This window comes from Callithrix jacchus, chromosome 19 (assembly GCF_049354715.1).
Source record: "Callithrix jacchus isolate 240 chromosome 19, calJac240_pri, whole genome shotgun sequence".
Classification (NCBI taxonomy): Eukaryota; Metazoa; Chordata; class Mammalia; order Primates; family Cebidae; genus Callithrix; species Callithrix jacchus.
The window spans coordinates 52,189,111-52,206,961 of record NC_133520.1 but is presented as its reverse complement, the minus strand read 5'-3'; the positions used below and the strand labels follow the sequence as shown (position 1 = coordinate 52,206,961).

The following is a 17,851-nucleotide window of genomic DNA, read 5'->3' as shown; positions in this document are numbered from 1 at the left end:
ATTGCACCAATGCACTCTGCCTGGGTGACAGAGAGATACTCCATCTCAAAAAAAAAAAAAAAAAAAAAAAGGTCAATAACTCAACCCCTTTTACAGTAACTGCAAAAAACACAATATAAAATACTTAGGAATATACCTAATCATTAAGCACTTTGGAAACAAATTTATATTTTGGAAGGTGTTCAGATTTTTTCCTCAATGTGAAAGGTAAATCATGATAAATTTATTTCTTCTTTTGTCTCTTGGGTTAATAAAAGCATTAATTTAATGTCTTCTATTAGCTGTATCTTTTTTTCTATCACCCCAGTTTTCATTTCAGGTTAATTGAAGTGTAGGTTTTCCAGATTGGTTTTTGCTTAGGCTCACTGAAGCTGATCCGTTAGCTCTCAATTTCTTTCTATACACACTAGAACTACTGAGAGGAGTAATTTTTCCATTTATATATACTTTACTCATTATTTTCCAGGTTCTGATAGCAATATACTGCTCGGTGAGAAAAGATTTCTCCTGTGATTGAATTTTCCTAGCACTGTGTTTAGGAACTTTCTTTCAAATTTTTCTCTTAATATTTTTCTAGTGCTGAGACCCTGTGGTTTGAAGGTCTTTTATTTCAGAGACATATGCCATGCTTAGTGAAGACTCATTCAGAATGGAAACAAAACTTAGATGCTGATTATCCAAATACCCTATTTTGAGTGTGAGACTCTTCTTACTGAGAGGACAATTTGGAGAGACATATGGTCAAATGACATATGGTCAAATACTAAATACTAATGTTTAGTATTTTTATCTATATTAATTTCCTAAACCATGTAGATAAATTGCATATTTAAAAATATTCCAGCAATCTGAAAATATGGCACCTACCCTCAATATTTCTAATAATCACTCACTTGTTCAGCACATACAGAGTACTTACCCACACCAACGCTTTGTAAAAGTCTAGGGGAACATGAGAAATAAGTCAGACACAGTCCCTGTTGTCCCTATTTACAATCTACTGTGAGACATAGATAATTAAGGAGGTGATTATAATCATATGGGATAAGCAGTTCTTCCTGTAGATTCAGAGAAGAGATTCCAGATTTTCAAGGGATCCACAAATCAAACCCCAAAAAGTAAATTCCTCAAAACACAACGGGGCCGAGTGTGGTAGCTCCAGCCTGTAATCATAGCACTTTGGGAGGCCACGGTGGGTGGATTGCCTGAGATCGGGAGTTCGAGACCAGCCTGATCAACAGTGTGAACCCTGTCTCTACTAAAAATACAAAAGTTAGCTGGGTGTGGTGGTAGGTGCCTGTAATCACAGCTACTCAGAAGGCTGAGACAGGAGAATTGCTTGAACCCAGGAGGCAGAGGTTGCAGTGAGCCGAGATCGTGCCACTACATACTCCAGCCTAGGAGGCAGAGCAAGACTTGGTCTCAAAAAAAAAGCACAATGAGTGCTGTCAAAGAGAAAAGAAATCGAACTCAGGTAAGGAGAGACAGTATGCAAAATGATTATTGCAACAAGGGTGGGGAAAATCTTGCACCAGGAAAGGAAATTGCAGCATTAGGGAAGGCAACTATAGCAATATAGAAAGCACCATGACCGTGAGATCAGCATGAATCTCTGAGGTCAGCAGAAAAAGGTCTTTCTTTCAGAGGGAGTAGAGAAGGCTACAAAGAGTGTGAGGGAGCAGGATGAGGCAGTGGCATGATCAAACAATGGATCAGTCTCTGTGGCCGTCCCATTCTCTGGTGCAGGTCGTATGGAGAGGCAGGTCTGCATTCCTACACTCAAGAAAGGACCAAAGTCCAGAGGCCTCGAAAAATGTGAGGAGCCTGAGCAAAGTTTGGTCAAGTCACAGTGATGGCATTTTGTCCACACTGGCCAGTGGGGACCAATGGCTAATCATGCATGAGGCACAGAATGGGAATCAGAAGGTCTGTGTCTGACCTTGTCATAGGTAAACAAGGAGATCATCAGTAGGTCTTATCTAAATCTCATGGGGAAGGGGAATTTTTTACAGGAAGCCATTTTTTGGAACACTAAAGGTGTGTGTTGGGAAGGGGTAGTTTTGTCGTCTCCCCTGCTTTCAAGGGGCACAGGACTTGGGAGAAGTTCAATATCACCCGTGCCACTGTCTCAAAGTGACCCATAACCTTGAACACCAGGTGTCAGGATGAATGGAGCCCACAGTAAATGCCATGACAGGAAGTCATCAGCCAGTAGTGCTGACATTACCTGGGGTCTTCTAAAAATGCAAATTCTCAGATTTGTTGAATCAGAATCTTCATTTACAGCTGAGTCCTGGGATGCTTCATGCACAGGTGAAAGTTTTTGAAGCATGGATCTGGGGAAGTCAGGAAAGCATTGCTAGAAGTGATAACCTAATTAACTAAGTCTCTTTCTTTGGTAATGTTCTGATTTGACTGTTTGTACATTCATTCATTTAAAAAAACGAATTGTTATTCCAAGAAAGTTGTATTAGTGTCTACATGTGTTCGTTACATATTGCTCTACAAACGACCCCCAAATTTAGTGGCTTGAAACAACAACAAGCATTTAATATTCTCAGTGTCTGTGGGTCAAGAATTTTGGAACACTTTAGATGGGTGCTTTGCAGTCAAGATGTCAGCCATGGCTGAAATCAACTGAAGACCTGGCTGAGGCTGGAAGACTCAAGGTGGTCCACTCCCATTGCTGGCAAGTGGGTTCTTCTCCATGCTATGCTCTCTATCCTGGGGCTTCTCCATAGGGCTGCTGAGGTGTCCTCACAAAATAGGGACTGGCTTACCCCAGAGGAAGACCCAGAGGAAAGCTATCCTGTTTATGACATAGCCTTGGATGTAACATGAAATCACCTCCAGCACAAACTGTATTAAGTTCAGCTCACTTTGGGAAGATGAAGAGAATTAGGCTCCCACTTAAAAAAAAAAAATAAGGGAAAGCATGAACACAGTCTCTTACCGCCACGCAGTAAGCAGTTGAGTTTTTCACATTTGAGGAAATTGTAGGGGTCAGCATATTTAGAGTGCAATGGATAAGCCTTGCCCTGAGAAAACTACCTTTGTGATCATGCCAGATAAGTATAGGCTCCAAATTTTAAAGGCAAGAACATCCATGGAGTTCTGGACATCATATAGCATTGTACAGGTGGGCTTTGTAAAAGTCAATGATGTTTGTCAATTTAATTTATTCGATGTTTTACTGCTGAAGATAGATCAGTGTTTCTGTTTTTCAGTCTCCAAAGCTTACGAGAACATGCTTCATGCTATTTTAACAAGAGAGAAAATTTTAATTATCAGGATATATTTGAGAAAACTGTAGTTGTTGGTGAAAGTCCATAATTTAAAGTTGAAAAGATAGAACTTTTGTGGGTGACAAAAGTTTGCTTTGTGGCAGTATGTAGAGGTGGGAGGGACAAGAAAGAAACATAAAGAGCGAGGGCAGAGGCCAAGAGATAGTGGAAAATCACATGTTCTATCCTGTTACTGCTCGCTGCTCTCCAGATTTTTTAGTAAAGTTGTTGAGCTCATGAATGTCAAAGGCGAATGGCTTTTTTGCAGACTGTGACAGGGCTAGGCGCCATATCTAGGCTGAGTCAAATCAAACTAAGAAACACATGCAGACGTGGAAGACAGAGAAGAAAGAGGAAGTAAAGTCAGGAGAGTTTGCAGAATGAAGGGGAGAAGTGAGGTGGACCATGGTGGGTGGTAAAGGAAGCCTCTCAAAGCTCACGGAATTGAGGACTGAAGTGATTTTTAGCTACCTCTCCAAGGGACAGAGGGACCTTAGTTGACATGTGGCTTGCACTTGATTTCTGGCAATTCTTCTCTTTTGCTGAGTCAATAGCATGATCAAAATATTATTTACTGAATTTCAGCTTTTGGTTCTATTTTAAAATAACATTAGAAAGGAACTATGGAAAATATCTGAAGTCAGAAGAAAATTTTTATTTATTTAGGTTTGGAGTAGCAAGGGGTAGAGCTTGAAATGTAATTTCACTTATCAGCAACATGTTTACATTGCTGCCTTAATGCTCCTTCTGGAATCAGAATAATCTCCAGCATTCAGGGACCTACTAGTTTATAAATGTTGTAAATTTTTTTTTTCTGTTTCAGAAATACCCTTTTTCAATCTTATACAATCCTGGCCAGGAATGAATGAAGATTTAAAACAAACGGTCAACATGACCTCTTATCTTGCTTAATAGTTTGAAAATCTGTTTTGTGAAGCTAAAAGCAAAATGACTTTCCTCAAAAAGCTTTTCCTGTGTTTGGGGTTATAAAAACATATTTTTTGAGAAGACAATACATTTCTCTGAATTTCATCTTCTAAAGGCTTAAATAATTTTCCTAGTAAAACAAAATTGCCTCAAGTGCTATCGGCTCCCTCTCCTAGACACCCATTAATGTAAAAGAAATCTAATCTATCATAAATGCTTGTTCTAAGAACGCTTGGCAGAAGCCAAGTATAATTTACCATTCTCTACAGCATCCGGTGACAAAGGACACACTATTATTGTTTTGAAGCATTGCAGAAATTCTTTTTTTAAAAAATCTTAGCTTTTAAAATTGAAGCTTAGAATTTTGCTCAGCCTGTTTCCTAGCTGCTAGATATTGGGCATCTATAAACTCAAAATTGATGAAGTTAGGCATGCAGAGACAGCATATTTCTAGTTTACAAATAAAAGCAAGCTTTTTTCAACCAAATAACAGTAACCCTAAAAAAACTAGTCAAGGAAATAAATGAAAATGTATAATAAATTATTCAACAGAACCAAATCTAATGAACACGAAGAGTTCGCCATCTAGATTCCTGGAGGGAAGAGTTGGGTGGGCAGGCTGTAAATCTCAAACGATTGCATTTCTTCCAATCCCTGTATGAATCTGTGATTTGCCCAGTTCTCTTTTCATGCTTCTTAATGGCCTTTCAGCCCCTTTTATAAACGGTCTGGCTGAGCACTTCGGTGTCATCACGAGCTTACTGCTCCAACCCAGAACGGAAGTCAGTCTCTCTTTTGCCTGCACCAGTAGTCTCTGTAGGTAGTTTTTCTAGACTAGAGGTCAGCAAATGTTTTCTGTAAAGGGACAGTTAGTAAACATGTTTAGCTTTGTGAGCCATATGGTCTCTGTTTTTACTATTCAGCTTTGAAGTTGTAGTGAGAAATCAGCCACAGATAATATGAAAATGCATGGGCATGGCTGTGTTCCAATAAAACTTTATTTACAAAAATAATGGTGGGCTGGATTTGGCCTACAGGCTGTTGTGAAAGTTGTCAGAATGAAAATAGAGTCATTGTGACAACTGGAACTGAAAAAGGCCATAATGGGAGGGTTCTCATGCTTGTATACCTGGTAACAGGAGCTAAAAACTGTGCAAAAAACCACAGCTTTGCACAAAGGCCACCAAAACCTTACACAGAAAATACTTCGACAAGGACATCTCTTCAGTAACTGCCTATCTAACCTTGGACTCACATCACCCGTGTTATTGATCCTTACAGCCAAGGATAATTGTTTCAAAACAACTTATGTAATATCCTTCATTTTGCCTTCAAAAATTGTCCCTCGCCTCAGCCTTCTGGAAGATCTGCATAGTTTACTCTGGCACATGTATTTCCATTGCAAAGCCATTCCCAACTAAACATCACTTTTTTTAGAGTCTCCTTCTCAATCTGTTATGAAGGTTTGACACTGCATGTCCTACAGCATGTCCCCATTTGGTTTGATATAGGAGCTGGAGGAAGAATTCCATGGTGAGGAGAGTGGGAAAGCCCAGCTGTCTTCACAAAGCCACGGATTCTTCTCCTCTGTCTCCCACCATTCTCCTCCTCACCCCACTCTGAGTTTTCTGCTCATGTTGGCTGTGGAGGAGCATCGTAGAATGAAGGCTCAGTGAGGGGAGCAGAATCAGTTGGGATATCCATCAGGAAGCCCTCCTGTAGATGTCACCAGCCATACTGTGGCGTTTGCAATTCTTTCGAGAATGCAGGAAAATAGAGTCTCCTTTCTGTCCGTTTTAGACCCAGGTCTTGAGCATAAAAAGCATAAAAAGACCCCATCTCTACCTTCTGTGACACTCTTTTTTTCCTTTGAGATGGAGTTTCGCTCTTGTTATCCAGGCTGGAGTGCAATGGCGCGATCTCGGCTCACCACAACCTCCACCTCCTGGCTTCAGGCAATTCTCCTGCCTCAGCCTCCTGAGTAGCTGGGATTACAGGCACACGCCACCATGCCCAGCTAATTATTTGTAGTTTTAGTAGAGACGGGGTTTCACCATGTCGACCAGGATGGTCTCGATCTGTTGATCTCGTGATCCACCCGCCTCGGCCTCCCAAAGTGCTGGGATTACAGGCTTGAGCCACCACACCTGGTCTGTGACACTCTTTACCACTGTGTTTCATTCTGTGGGTCAGTGATTGTAAGGATGAATATAGTTCAGGAATATAGAAATACAGTAGTAGTTCATCCGTGACAGCGGTTCATTGACATTGTCCCAATCTCAGTCTGTCATGTTCTTGACAAAATTCCAGGGCTTTCTACACATTCTAGTGTTGCCTAAAAATACTAATGGTTAGAAATGTGGTTCATGCTTCTTTTGCTTTACAGGGATAGAGGATGTTGTTGTTCTTTTGTTTGTTTGTTTAATTTTTGTATGTTTTCAGTTAACTTTAGCTTTTGGCCAGTGTGGTTAATACTTAGCCTGACCTTGTTTTTCTTTTTTTTTAAAGACAGGGTCTCACTCTGTTGCCCAGTCTTGAATGCAGGCAGTGGCACAATCATAGCTCACTGCTGCCTTGATCTCCCAGGCTTAAATGATCCTCCTGTCACAATCTTCCTAGTCATTGGGACTATATCACCATGCCTGGCTATGTTTTTTAAAAAAAATTATCTGAGATGAGATCTGACTGTGTTGCTCAGGCTAGTCTTGAACTCCTGGGCTCAAGCAATCCTCCCATCTATGAAAGCTCTGAGATCACAAGTGTGAGCCACTACACCCAGCTGGCCTGACATTTTTGAGTCTCCTCTTCTATCCCTTCTCACCCTTAGTGAGCATTCTTCTCTTCCTTAATCCTGTTTTAATTTAAAGTAGCTTCCTTTTATGGCCTCCATAATAACACCTATTCGACTTCTTTTGTGATTGTACTTTCTCTAACGGCATATTTTCCCATCAGCCTAAGAATAACTTCCTTTAGAAATTATTCTTTCCCTTCTCCTGTCTCACTTGCATGTATCCCATGGCCTCACCTGCTGACCCTGGCTGCTCTGCTCTCCTCCTTTACTTAAATGAGTTTCGGTTTCTGCTAGAAGCCATACTCTTCCACATCCTGGAGCTACAAAGACGTAGCTCCTGCCTTCAAGGACTCATAGTGCAGAGAAGTGAGAAGACAAACATAAAAGCAAGCCATTGACACCAGGGGCAATTCACTCTCTTTGGCGGACTGTAGACACCCATGTCTGTAAACGGGGTGTCGTATGGGAAAGGTTAGGGCTGTGGAACATTATTGCACTCCAGGACAAGGACAGAGGAGCGGCACCTCTTACACATGGAGGCTGAGCCAAGATACTGTTAACTTGTGGCTCATGGTTCAAGCCCTTCGTACCATGGTCATAAAATGCACTCTCCCTCCCACCCACCAAATGACCATAGCTCTCTTGCTATGGGGCTCTGCTGCCCCTGTTGGGCCCACTGAGATGGAGAATTGAAATGGAAAATGATTAGGGTTGTGTTTTTTCTAACAGATTACAGATTCTTCTGATTACTCTGTATTAGATCTTATGGGTAAAAAATCCAAAGATCCTGCCTTCAAATTGCATGTGGTCTCTTTAGTAGAAAGGATAGTTGGAAAAAAAAAAAAAAAAGAAAGGATAGTCAGAAGACATGGAGAAGAAACAATCAAATATTTTTCATAGAGCGACATATCAACCAGCACAAATTAGTCTGGCAGAGCGCCCACTGAGAGAACACAGAATATGAGAGAAAAAATAAAGTTGGTAGTGGTTGCCTTCCGAAGGAGGAGAATGCTGAGAATTTAACTTGTTTCCAATCTTTGCTGTTATCAGGTATATATTATGATGAACCTGTTGATTCATAAATCTCTTACTGCATTTTGGATAAAGTTCTCAGGACAAATGCCCCCAAATAGAATTGCTAAGTTAAATGGATATCAAGGAAATAAATACTTTTAAGAGATTTTGATATATTGCCAGATAGATTTCGATTGCTGTCTAAAAAGATTATATAAGTGTATGCTCCTCACCCCCAGCAGTGGATAAGGGTGTTCATCTCAAAAAACTTGGGAGCATCAATAATTATGATTTTTAAAAATCTCTAATATAGCAGGTGAAAATATTTCTTTGCATTTCCTTTGTACTAGTGATGTTGAACATTTTATCATATGTTTATGAGTCATTGTTGTATCCTCTTTTACCAACTAGCTGCCTTTTTTTTTTCTGAGACAGAGTCTCACTCTGTTGCCCAGGCTGGAATGCAGTGGCACCATGTTGCCCAGGCTGGAATACAGTGGCACCATCTCAGCTCACTGCAACCTCCACCTTCAGAGTTCAAGCAATTCTTCACCTCAGCCTCCGCGTAGCTGGGATTACAGGTGTGTGCCACCATGCCTGGCTAACTTTTGTATTTTTAGTAGAGATGGGGTTTCACCATATTGGCCAGGCTGGTCTCGAACTCCTGACCTTGTGATCTGCCTGCCTCAGCCTCCCAAAGTGCTGGAATTATAGGCGTGAGCCACTTCGGCCAGCCAGCTGTCTTTTTTGTCTTTTCCTGTATAGGTCCTCTGCAGATGAGTTATATAATAGCAGTAGAACAGCATCCAAATCAGTATACTAAGTTATTTTGTAACTTTAGACTCATAAGCCATTCAGAGTTGAAAGGTGTGGTTCTTAATACAGCTCAAGAGAGTTACGTTCAGATGAACACTCTCAGGTCAGGAAACAGTTGTGAAAAGAGTATGTTAGAGTTCTACTAGAAACACAGCAGGGGTTACAAGTACCAGCTGCTACCTGAGGTATGTCTATATGTCATCCCCAAATTTGATCAAAGCATTTGATGAATAAAGGAGAACAACCAGGCACCATCTCACATCAGTTAGAATGGCTACTATTAAAAAGTCAAAGAAGAACTGATGTTGCTGGGTTGCAGAGGAAACGGATACTCACACACTGTTGGTGGCAATGAAAATCAGTTCAGCACCCTGTGGAAAACAGTTTGGAGACTTCTCAAAGAACTACACACAGCATTACCATTCCACCCAGTCATTCCATTACTAGGTATAGCCCCAAAGGAAAAGAAATTGTTCTACCAAAAAGATACCTGTACTTGTTGGCCGAGTGTGGTGGCTCGCGCCTGTAATCCCAGCACTTTGGGAGGCCAAGGTGGGCAGATCATGAGGTCAGGAGTTTGAGAACAGCCTGGCCAATATGGTGAAACCCCGTGTCTACTAAAAATACAAAAATTAGCCAGGCATGGTGGCACACGCCTGTAGTCCCAGCTACTCCGGAGGCAGAGGCAGAAGAATCACTTGAACCAGGCAGGGAGAGGTTGCAGTGAGCCGAGATAGCGCCACTGCACTCCAGCCTGGGTGACAGAGCAAGTCTCTGTAAAATATAATAATAATAATAATAAGATACCTGCACTTCTATGTTCACTACAGTACTATTCACAACAGCAAAGATATGGACTCAACCTAGATGCCCATCAGTGGTGTACTGGATAAGGAAAATGTGGCACATATGCAATATGGAATACTATGTAGTCCTAAAAAGAATGAAATCACATTATTTGCAGCAACATGGATGCAGCTGGAGGCTATAATCCTAGGTGAATTATAGCGGAAACAGAAAACCAAATATGACAATGTGTTCTCACTTGGAAGTGGGAGCTAGACATCCTTGGGTACACAGACACAAAGATGGGAACAATGAACACTAGGGAAGAAAATGGGGGGGGCAAGGGTTGGAAAACTACCTTTTGGGTGCTATGTTCACTTGGACATTAGAAGCCCAAACCTCAGCATCACATAATCTGCCCATGTAACAAGCCTGCACATAGACTCCCTGAATCTAAAATTTAAAAAGTAAATACAAAAACAAAAAAGACTAGTAGAATCAACAAGGTGCATTCTGGCATAAAGTGATACAGGTCTGCGTGCAACTCTGGTTGAGCTCATCTTGCATTCTCAATTTGGAGGGAAAAAAGCGAGAATTTGGAATTGATTTCTTAGCCTCATAACATGTTAAAACTAAGTACATTTTTGCAACCTATTTTCTGCCAAATCTTGAAATAAGACTAGATTAACAATTGTTAGTTTTCTAGATTTTTAGATTTTTCCATTGGAGATACAAATATGATAATTTTTTTATTTTTCATTTTGTAGAACAAAAGAAGGAAAATGTGGTGTTTGGATTACCAGATCTCTGACTCCTTGTGTTTGCTTTTGCTGATGATTAAGGCATTTTCATGTGCACTTAGATTTTTAAATATCACAGATGTATGCATAAGTATCAGTCATAGTTGTGTTTTTTCTTATTAGTAATTTTTAATTAAAAGAAATATAGAATTTAGCATGAAACAACAAAAGGATGTAAAAAAAGGTTGCCTAGGCAGAAAATATCTCTAAGGATCATGACCGGCGATGCTGTAGGAGCAAATCTAACACACACAAAAACGAGTATGTGGAAATGAGTTTTAGAATTTGGAATATGATCCAGGTTTTTCTTCTGACTTTGTCTGATGGAGTGACACCAAAAGGTGAACGTTTCAATATTTTGTCATCTCTGCATTTATTTCGTTTTGTATATTTTAACAAGTGCTTTCAGGCTGCAGGTGTCTCTTGGAAACATTTAGCTCTCTTCCAGCTAAATGAATAAATAATGATGCTATACCCTTTGCATTCAAATGAAAGGTTATAAACCACTCTCAGTAGGGTCTGGCTTTGAGTCCTTTGGCCAAGGAAAATGACAGGTTCTAATGCAGAACATTTCATACTGTCTGAAAAACCCAAGAATGCCAAGAGAGTGGCTCAGGAGTTACAGTGGGGTACAGCTACGTGTGGTGGAGGAAAGGCCATGAGAAAGGACAAAGAGGTTAGGACTCATGGTCATCTGCATTGGCTCCATTTCCTATGTGCTCTAATGTTAGAATCCTATGCAAAGTTTGTTTGAAAATAGAGACATGATTTTGCAAAAAAAATTTGGGGCCGGGTGCAGTGGCTCACGCCTGTAATCCCAGCACTTTGGGAGGCTGAGGTGAGTGGATCACTAGAGATCAGGAATTCCAAAGCAGCCTGTCAAACGTGGTGAATCCCTGTCTCTACTAAAAATACAAAAAAACAAAAAAATTAGTTAGGCATGGTGGTGCATGCCTGTAATCCCAGCTACTTGGGAGCCTGAGGCAGAAAAATTGCTTGAACTCGGGAGGTGGAGGTTGCAGTGAGCTGAGATCCTGCCACTGCACTCCATTCTGGGCAACAGAGTGAGACTCCATCTCAAAAAAATAATTGCAAATGACACCTCTAATGCTTTTGTTCTCTTCCACAATCTGCATTCTGTTGTATAGACATACCATCATTTATCCAGTCTCTTGTTGATGTACATTTGAGCTGCTTCCAACTTTTGAGTATTATAAATATATCTTTTTTGAACTTCGTTGTGTAAGTCATTTTGTGGACATATGTTTTCATATCTGTTGAGTTAGAACTGATGGGGCAAAAGGGGTGTTTATGTTCAAGTTTATAAGGCACTGTCAAAACATTTTCCAAATTGGTATTACCATTTTAGAGCTTCATATGCAGTATATTAGGGTTCTAGTTGTTCCACACCCTTACAGTATTTGGTGTTTTGTGGTAGCTCATTGGCAGGTTTTGATTTGCCTTTCCCTAATGCTTAATGATGTGAATTATATTTTCATAAGTTTACTACTGTCTCTGTGTTTATCTTCTTTTGTGAAGTACGAAGTCTGCTTAAGTCATATGCCCATATTTTTATGAGCTGTACTTTTACTTACTGTGTTGTAGGAATTATTTATGTATTCTAAAGATGAGTCCTTTGGCAGATATAGAAATGTGTTCATAATTTCCCCACTCTGGCTTGTCTTTGATTTTCTCAGTGGCATCTTTTACTATAAAGCTTCTTATTTCTAGCTTTTTCTTTGTAAGAAGTTTAAAAAGTTTTGATAAGGCTGTATTTGTCAAACTTTTGTCTTCTTTTATGAATAGTACTTTTGCGCTTTAGTTCAGAAATCTTTGAATAGTAGTCGTGAAAGAGGACGTCATTGCCTTGCTCTTGATTATGCCTTGTTCCTTGCTATTAGAGTCATTTGCTATTAGTCATTAACAGCGGACATTTGCTGTTGGAGATGAAGTTAGTTGTAGTTTTTTTCATAGATGTCCTTTGTTAACTTTAGGAAGTTCCCTTCTATACATTTCTAAGGAGTTTTTCCATGGGTGTTAAATTTTTACAATACTTTTTCTGTATCTACTGAGATAATCATATTTTTTCTCTTATTCTGGAATCTTGTTATTTATCATCATGTTATAGTAATTGATTTTATAATTACATTAAGTAACTTTATAACATTAAAAACCTTGCATTTCTGGGATAAAACTCAAGGCAGAATGTTACCATTTTCATTTTGTATTAGTCCATTCTCACATTGCTATAAGGAAATACTTGAGACTGGGTCACTTATAGAGAAAAGAGGTCTAATTGGCTCAAGGTTCTGCAGGCTGTACAGGAAGCATGATGCTGGCATCTGCTCAGCTTCTGGGGAGGCCTCAGGAAACTTACATTTATGGCCGAAGGTGAAGCAGGAGTAGGCATTGCTTACACGGCAGGGGCAGGCGCAGGAGCAAAGGGGCCCGGGGAAGTGCTACACGCTTTTAAACAACCAGATCTTGTAATGACTCACATTCACTATCACAAGAACAGCACCAAGGGGATGGGGCTAAACCATTCATGAAGAACAACCCCCACGATCCAATCACTTCCCACCAGGCCCCACCTCCATCACTGGGGGTTACGATTCGACATGAGATTTGCATATACCCCACTGTTAAAAACCTCCACTGATGTGCAGTTGGTTTCAGGATGAGTGTAAACTTTTTAGCATGTATAAAATCCTTCACAGATATTCAAGGTCATTTCTGATCATTCCTAGGTATGTGCCATAGGTTCCTGTCTTTTCACTATTCTCTGGACACCCATCATCCTTTAGGCCTCTCCACGTTTGCATGTTTTGTTACTTTGTTTAAAATAGTCTTCCTTTTCTTTCCATCTGAGAAATTGCTGCTCATCCCTGTCAGAACCAAAGCTGAAGTTTCCTACCATAGCAAGCCACTCCTTCTATTCCATTTAAAGTCATATGATCTTGTGCTATAATTATGTGCTGACAAGTTTATTTCCCCACTAGACAGTGAGCAGTTTGATTGTCTAACTCACCTATTTTTTTTTGAAACAGGGTCTTGCTCTGTTGACCTGGATGGAGAACAGTGGTGTGATCACAGCTCACTCTAACCTTGAATTGCTGAACTCAAGAAATCCTCCCACTTCAGCCTCCCAGGTAGCTAAGACTTTAGGCATACATCACTATGCCCAGCTAATTTTTATTTTTTACTTTTGTAGAAGCAAGGTCTTGCTATGTTACCCAGGCTGGTCTGGAACTCTGTACCTCAAGAAATCCTCCTGCAGTGTCTCCCAAAGTGTTGGGATTACAGGCATGAGCCACCTTGCCTGGTCCTGATCTTACCTTTGATCCTCAGCACCTAATAAAGGGCCTGGGATGAGTGGAAACTCAACAAATGTGACTAAATCAACAAAAGAAGCAGATGGAAGATGGTATACAAAAGAAAACATGTTGTACCTGCACATTTTTAATGCTTTACCTAAATGTTTTTATTTCCTTGTATGATAAAGTCAGAAGGAAATAAAATAGGGCCAGGTCACCAAAGATTGTACAGTTCATTTTCCTTCCTAGATTTTTCCAGCAACAGCAAGATTATGGTTCTCTTGCTGGGCTGCAGCTGCGTTTAGTTTGAGTTGTCCTGTTTTTAGCAATATGTGTGATGATTAACTGCTAGAATTCAATAATGGGCAGTAAGATTAAGTGATGATGGAAGATTAATTTAAATACAGTCTGAGGTTAAGTGAGGAAAAGCAAGTATTTTATTTTTGTCAAAATGTGAGCTATTATTTATGCCGGTATCAGTGGTATAACCAGAAATAATAGATTAAAATTAAGAAAGGAAAATTTTTAGAGAAAGATAAAAAGTCTCTAGACAGTGAGACCTGCTAGACTGTGAAATAGGCTTTCAAGTAAAGTGATGGAATACAATCCCTGGAGACATTCTAAATAAAGGGACAATGGACTAGAAAGTATTTTGCAGAGAAGAATTCTGCATTGATGATTGGAGGGAGAGGGGGGCAGGGAAATGGGATGATGACCAGATGTGGCCCATGGCAAGGCTGTGCATTGTGAAGGGAGGAGGAGGGTCTGCAATCAGGAGGCCTGCAGAGAGTTTGCTGAAGAGAGAAGAAAGGACAGCATTAGTAATGGGAGGAGGGACACAGGAGTCTGAATTAACATAGCACACAGATAGATATCCAGGTTGGTAGAAAAGGCTGGCTAGATCCAAACACTGAGAAAGAAGAACCTTGGATGGAGAGAGCAGATCTTGCTTAAAGAGGATCTTGACGGATTAGAAGCCTTTAATCCTGACATCATGGGTAGCAGGAAGAAAGTGCAGATTCTTGAACTTGGAATTAGCCTTATGCAATGGAATACTCACAGTCACTTATAGTCTCTCTCCTTACGGAAGGAAGGTGTAAGGTGGGGATGGGGCAAGGTGCTATTTGTTTCTGCAAGCCCTGCATCTGACAGAGAATGAGTATTTGCTGAATAATTGTTGAATGAAGGGAAGAATGACTGGAAAAAAATTGCATAATCAAAGCAGAGTTGTAAAAAGATTAGTTTTACAGTCGGGTGCAGGACAGATTAGAAGAGAGGGAAGGTGGAGATAACACAATCATGGAGAAGCTTCTTGGAGAGTGATACAGAGTACTGGTTTTCAAACCTCCTGTCCAAGTAAGAAATATGTGGCGGAGAATCATATCTTTCTCACATCTGCAATCCCTGCACTTTGGGAGGCCGAGGTGGCAGTATATATCACTTGAGGCCAGGAGTTTGAGACAAGCCCTGGCAACATAGGAAGACCCTGTGTCTACAAATAATAATAATAAATAGCCAGGCATGGTGGCTTGTACCTGTGGACCTAACTACTCAGGAGGCTGAGGTGGGAGGATCACTTGAGCCCAGGAGGTCAAGGCTGCAGTCAGCTATGATTGCACGAATGCACTCTAGCCTGGGTAACAGAAACCTTGTCTCAAAAAGTTTTTTTAAATAGAAAAAAGCTATATTGTGACTCAGTATACACACACACACACCAACACACACAAGTATGTCACAAAACAATTCATTCGCTGTTAAGTAAGGAATTATATGAATGTTTTTTGCAGTCTATTTTATTTTTTAATGAGACATACTAAATTGATTTTGTGACTGGCTAATGTGAATGCAGTTTGAAAAGCATTGACCTGAAAATAAATAAGCAATTACTATAATCAAATGAGACACGATAAACAGGACACCTTTTGAAGATATATTGAAGTCCAACTTCTCTTGTTTGTTTGGGGCTTTTCGTTTTGTTTTGAGGCGGAGTCTTACTGCAGTGCCCGGGCTGGAGTGCAGTGGCAAGATCTCGGCTCACTGCCGCTTCTGCTTCCCAGGTTCGAGCTATTCTCCTGCCTCAGTCTCCTGAGAAGCTGGAATTATAGCACACACCATCATCCCTGGCTAATTTTTGTATTTTTGGTAGAGACAAGGTTTCACCATATTGGCTAGCCTGGTCTTGAACTCCTGACTTCAAGTGATCCACCCACCTTGGCCTCCCAAAGTGCTGGGATTACTTAAAGTGGGAAATTCCCAGCAGCTGACCAGTATTCAGACCAGGGAGATGCGGTTAGTCATATGGAATAAAGGTGTGGTGACCTCAGATACACTGTGAAAATTATGCATTTGAACCTGCCAGAGCCTTTCTGATACTCACATATCCCTCCACACACAGAACTTAGAGCCCTTTAGGAGACTTACTGGGGACTCTAGGTGTGGGAATCAGTTAAATACCCAATGGGTTGTTTTGATAATTCAGATTAATGCCAACATATGACAGAAAGCTCAAAATAAGTTGTTAGTATTATTATTATTTTAGTAGAAAATATGTCATGGGCCTTCTAATCTAGAACAGAATTGAATTGAATTTTAAGGTTAAATATTAATCCCACTAAGCTTTTCATCTTGCCAATTTTTTTCCTCAATGACACAGATTCTTCTTATTTGTACAATTCCTTCCAGTCCAAATCTCTTGGATAAGGATGTTTATAAGTTGTTCTAATTTCTGTTGCTCTTCCCACTGGCAGACAGAAAACTATTTTGCTGTCTGAGCTTCCCAGTAGGCCTGTTGATCTAATTCTCCCTTCATTTCTTAATAGGTTTCCAATGATCCTCTCTAGTATTCATTTCTCTCCCGACACACCAGTAAAAGGCCGTCTTACTTCCCTTGACTCTGGCTGACAGTAATATATTCTTTTCTTTTCTTGGCCTTAATTGACATAGTTTATACTCACAGGGATCTCTTATCCCTCTTCCTTCCTGGTAGTTTAAAAAACCCACCTATATTCACACCTCATTTGTCTGAGAGCATTCCCTCGAGAAGCTTTGTTGGCAGTTACTTGGTCCTTTGGAAGCTCTTTTTAAATCTTGGCCTCCCCTCTGGGTCTTAATTATGTGTTTCTGAAAATTCTTCAGCTTTCTTAAAGACTCATGGAGAGCAATGCAATGGGGTTTCAATTAATGGATCCTCTAGGAAAGAAAACCTCTATAATCCACTGTGCTTGTATTTTTAAAAAGGCAAAACAAAATGATCCTTATAAACTGGTACACAGTGTTGGTTTGCTACCTAGGCTCAAGGGAGACAGATTGCCCTTTGCTACCGTTCTTGAAAAAGAGAGAGAGAAACTGAATCCTTGTGAGGTGGAGCTAAAGGCACCTGAGGTTAGAGGTGGACATATCTGTGTTTTAGTAGTGGGTCTGCCACTAATTTGCTTTGTGACTTTGGGCTGAGCATTTAGTTCCTCTGAGCCTTAGCTTTCTCCTCACTAAAATAAGTGTAACACTATTTACTTTAGTAGAATAATGGATTAGATAGGAAGATATATATTAAGTGCCTAGCACAGCAGTTCATCAACTTTGATGTGTATCATAATCACCTATAAATTAATAAAGAAAACAGAGGCCACTTGCACTGAGGTCAGCTAAGATTCTCTGTATTTGTACCAAGATCCCATGTGATTCTGCTATACACTGAAGATGGAAAAACTAATCTAGCATCTTGTAGATATTCAATATCTACAAGGAAATAGGCCAGGATCATTTGAACTTTCCACCACTGAGACCAAGTGACACAGGGCTTATCTAAGACTGTGGACAAATCAAAACAACAGAAAACCTAGCAAATGTCAAGTAACAAGTAACAGCAAATCTACCACTGGGGAAGGAGCAAGAGCATGGAACAAAACCCTCTCTGAGGTTCAGGTACACAGGTAAAGCCTAAAGATGAGAGTGAAATGAGAACGTAGAGAATAATTCTTAAACATAAAATAATACTAGAAAACAATGCCTGTAGTTCACTGACAGTAATCATAGGAACAAAACCCAAATCCAGCTCAACAACTGACTAGATTATCTCAACTTTCACTGTAAAGACGTAGCAGAAACAGATGTGTGGCCAGG

At 40.2% G+C, this 17,851-nt stretch overlaps 1 long non-coding RNA gene across 2 annotated transcripts in view; it reads left to right on the top strand.

Annotated features, from left to right (window-relative positions):
* The window catches only part of LOC118149430 (uncharacterized), a 114,050-nt gene that overhangs the window by 77,931 nt on the left and 18,268 nt on the right, over window positions 1-17,851 (top strand). For both annotated transcript variants that reach the window (XR_004736822.3, XR_013530012.1), the window contains exon 2: window positions 13,466-13,567. This is a non-coding gene — a long non-coding RNA (uncharacterized LOC118149430). The remainder of the gene's footprint in view (window positions 1-13,465; window positions 13,568-17,851) is intronic.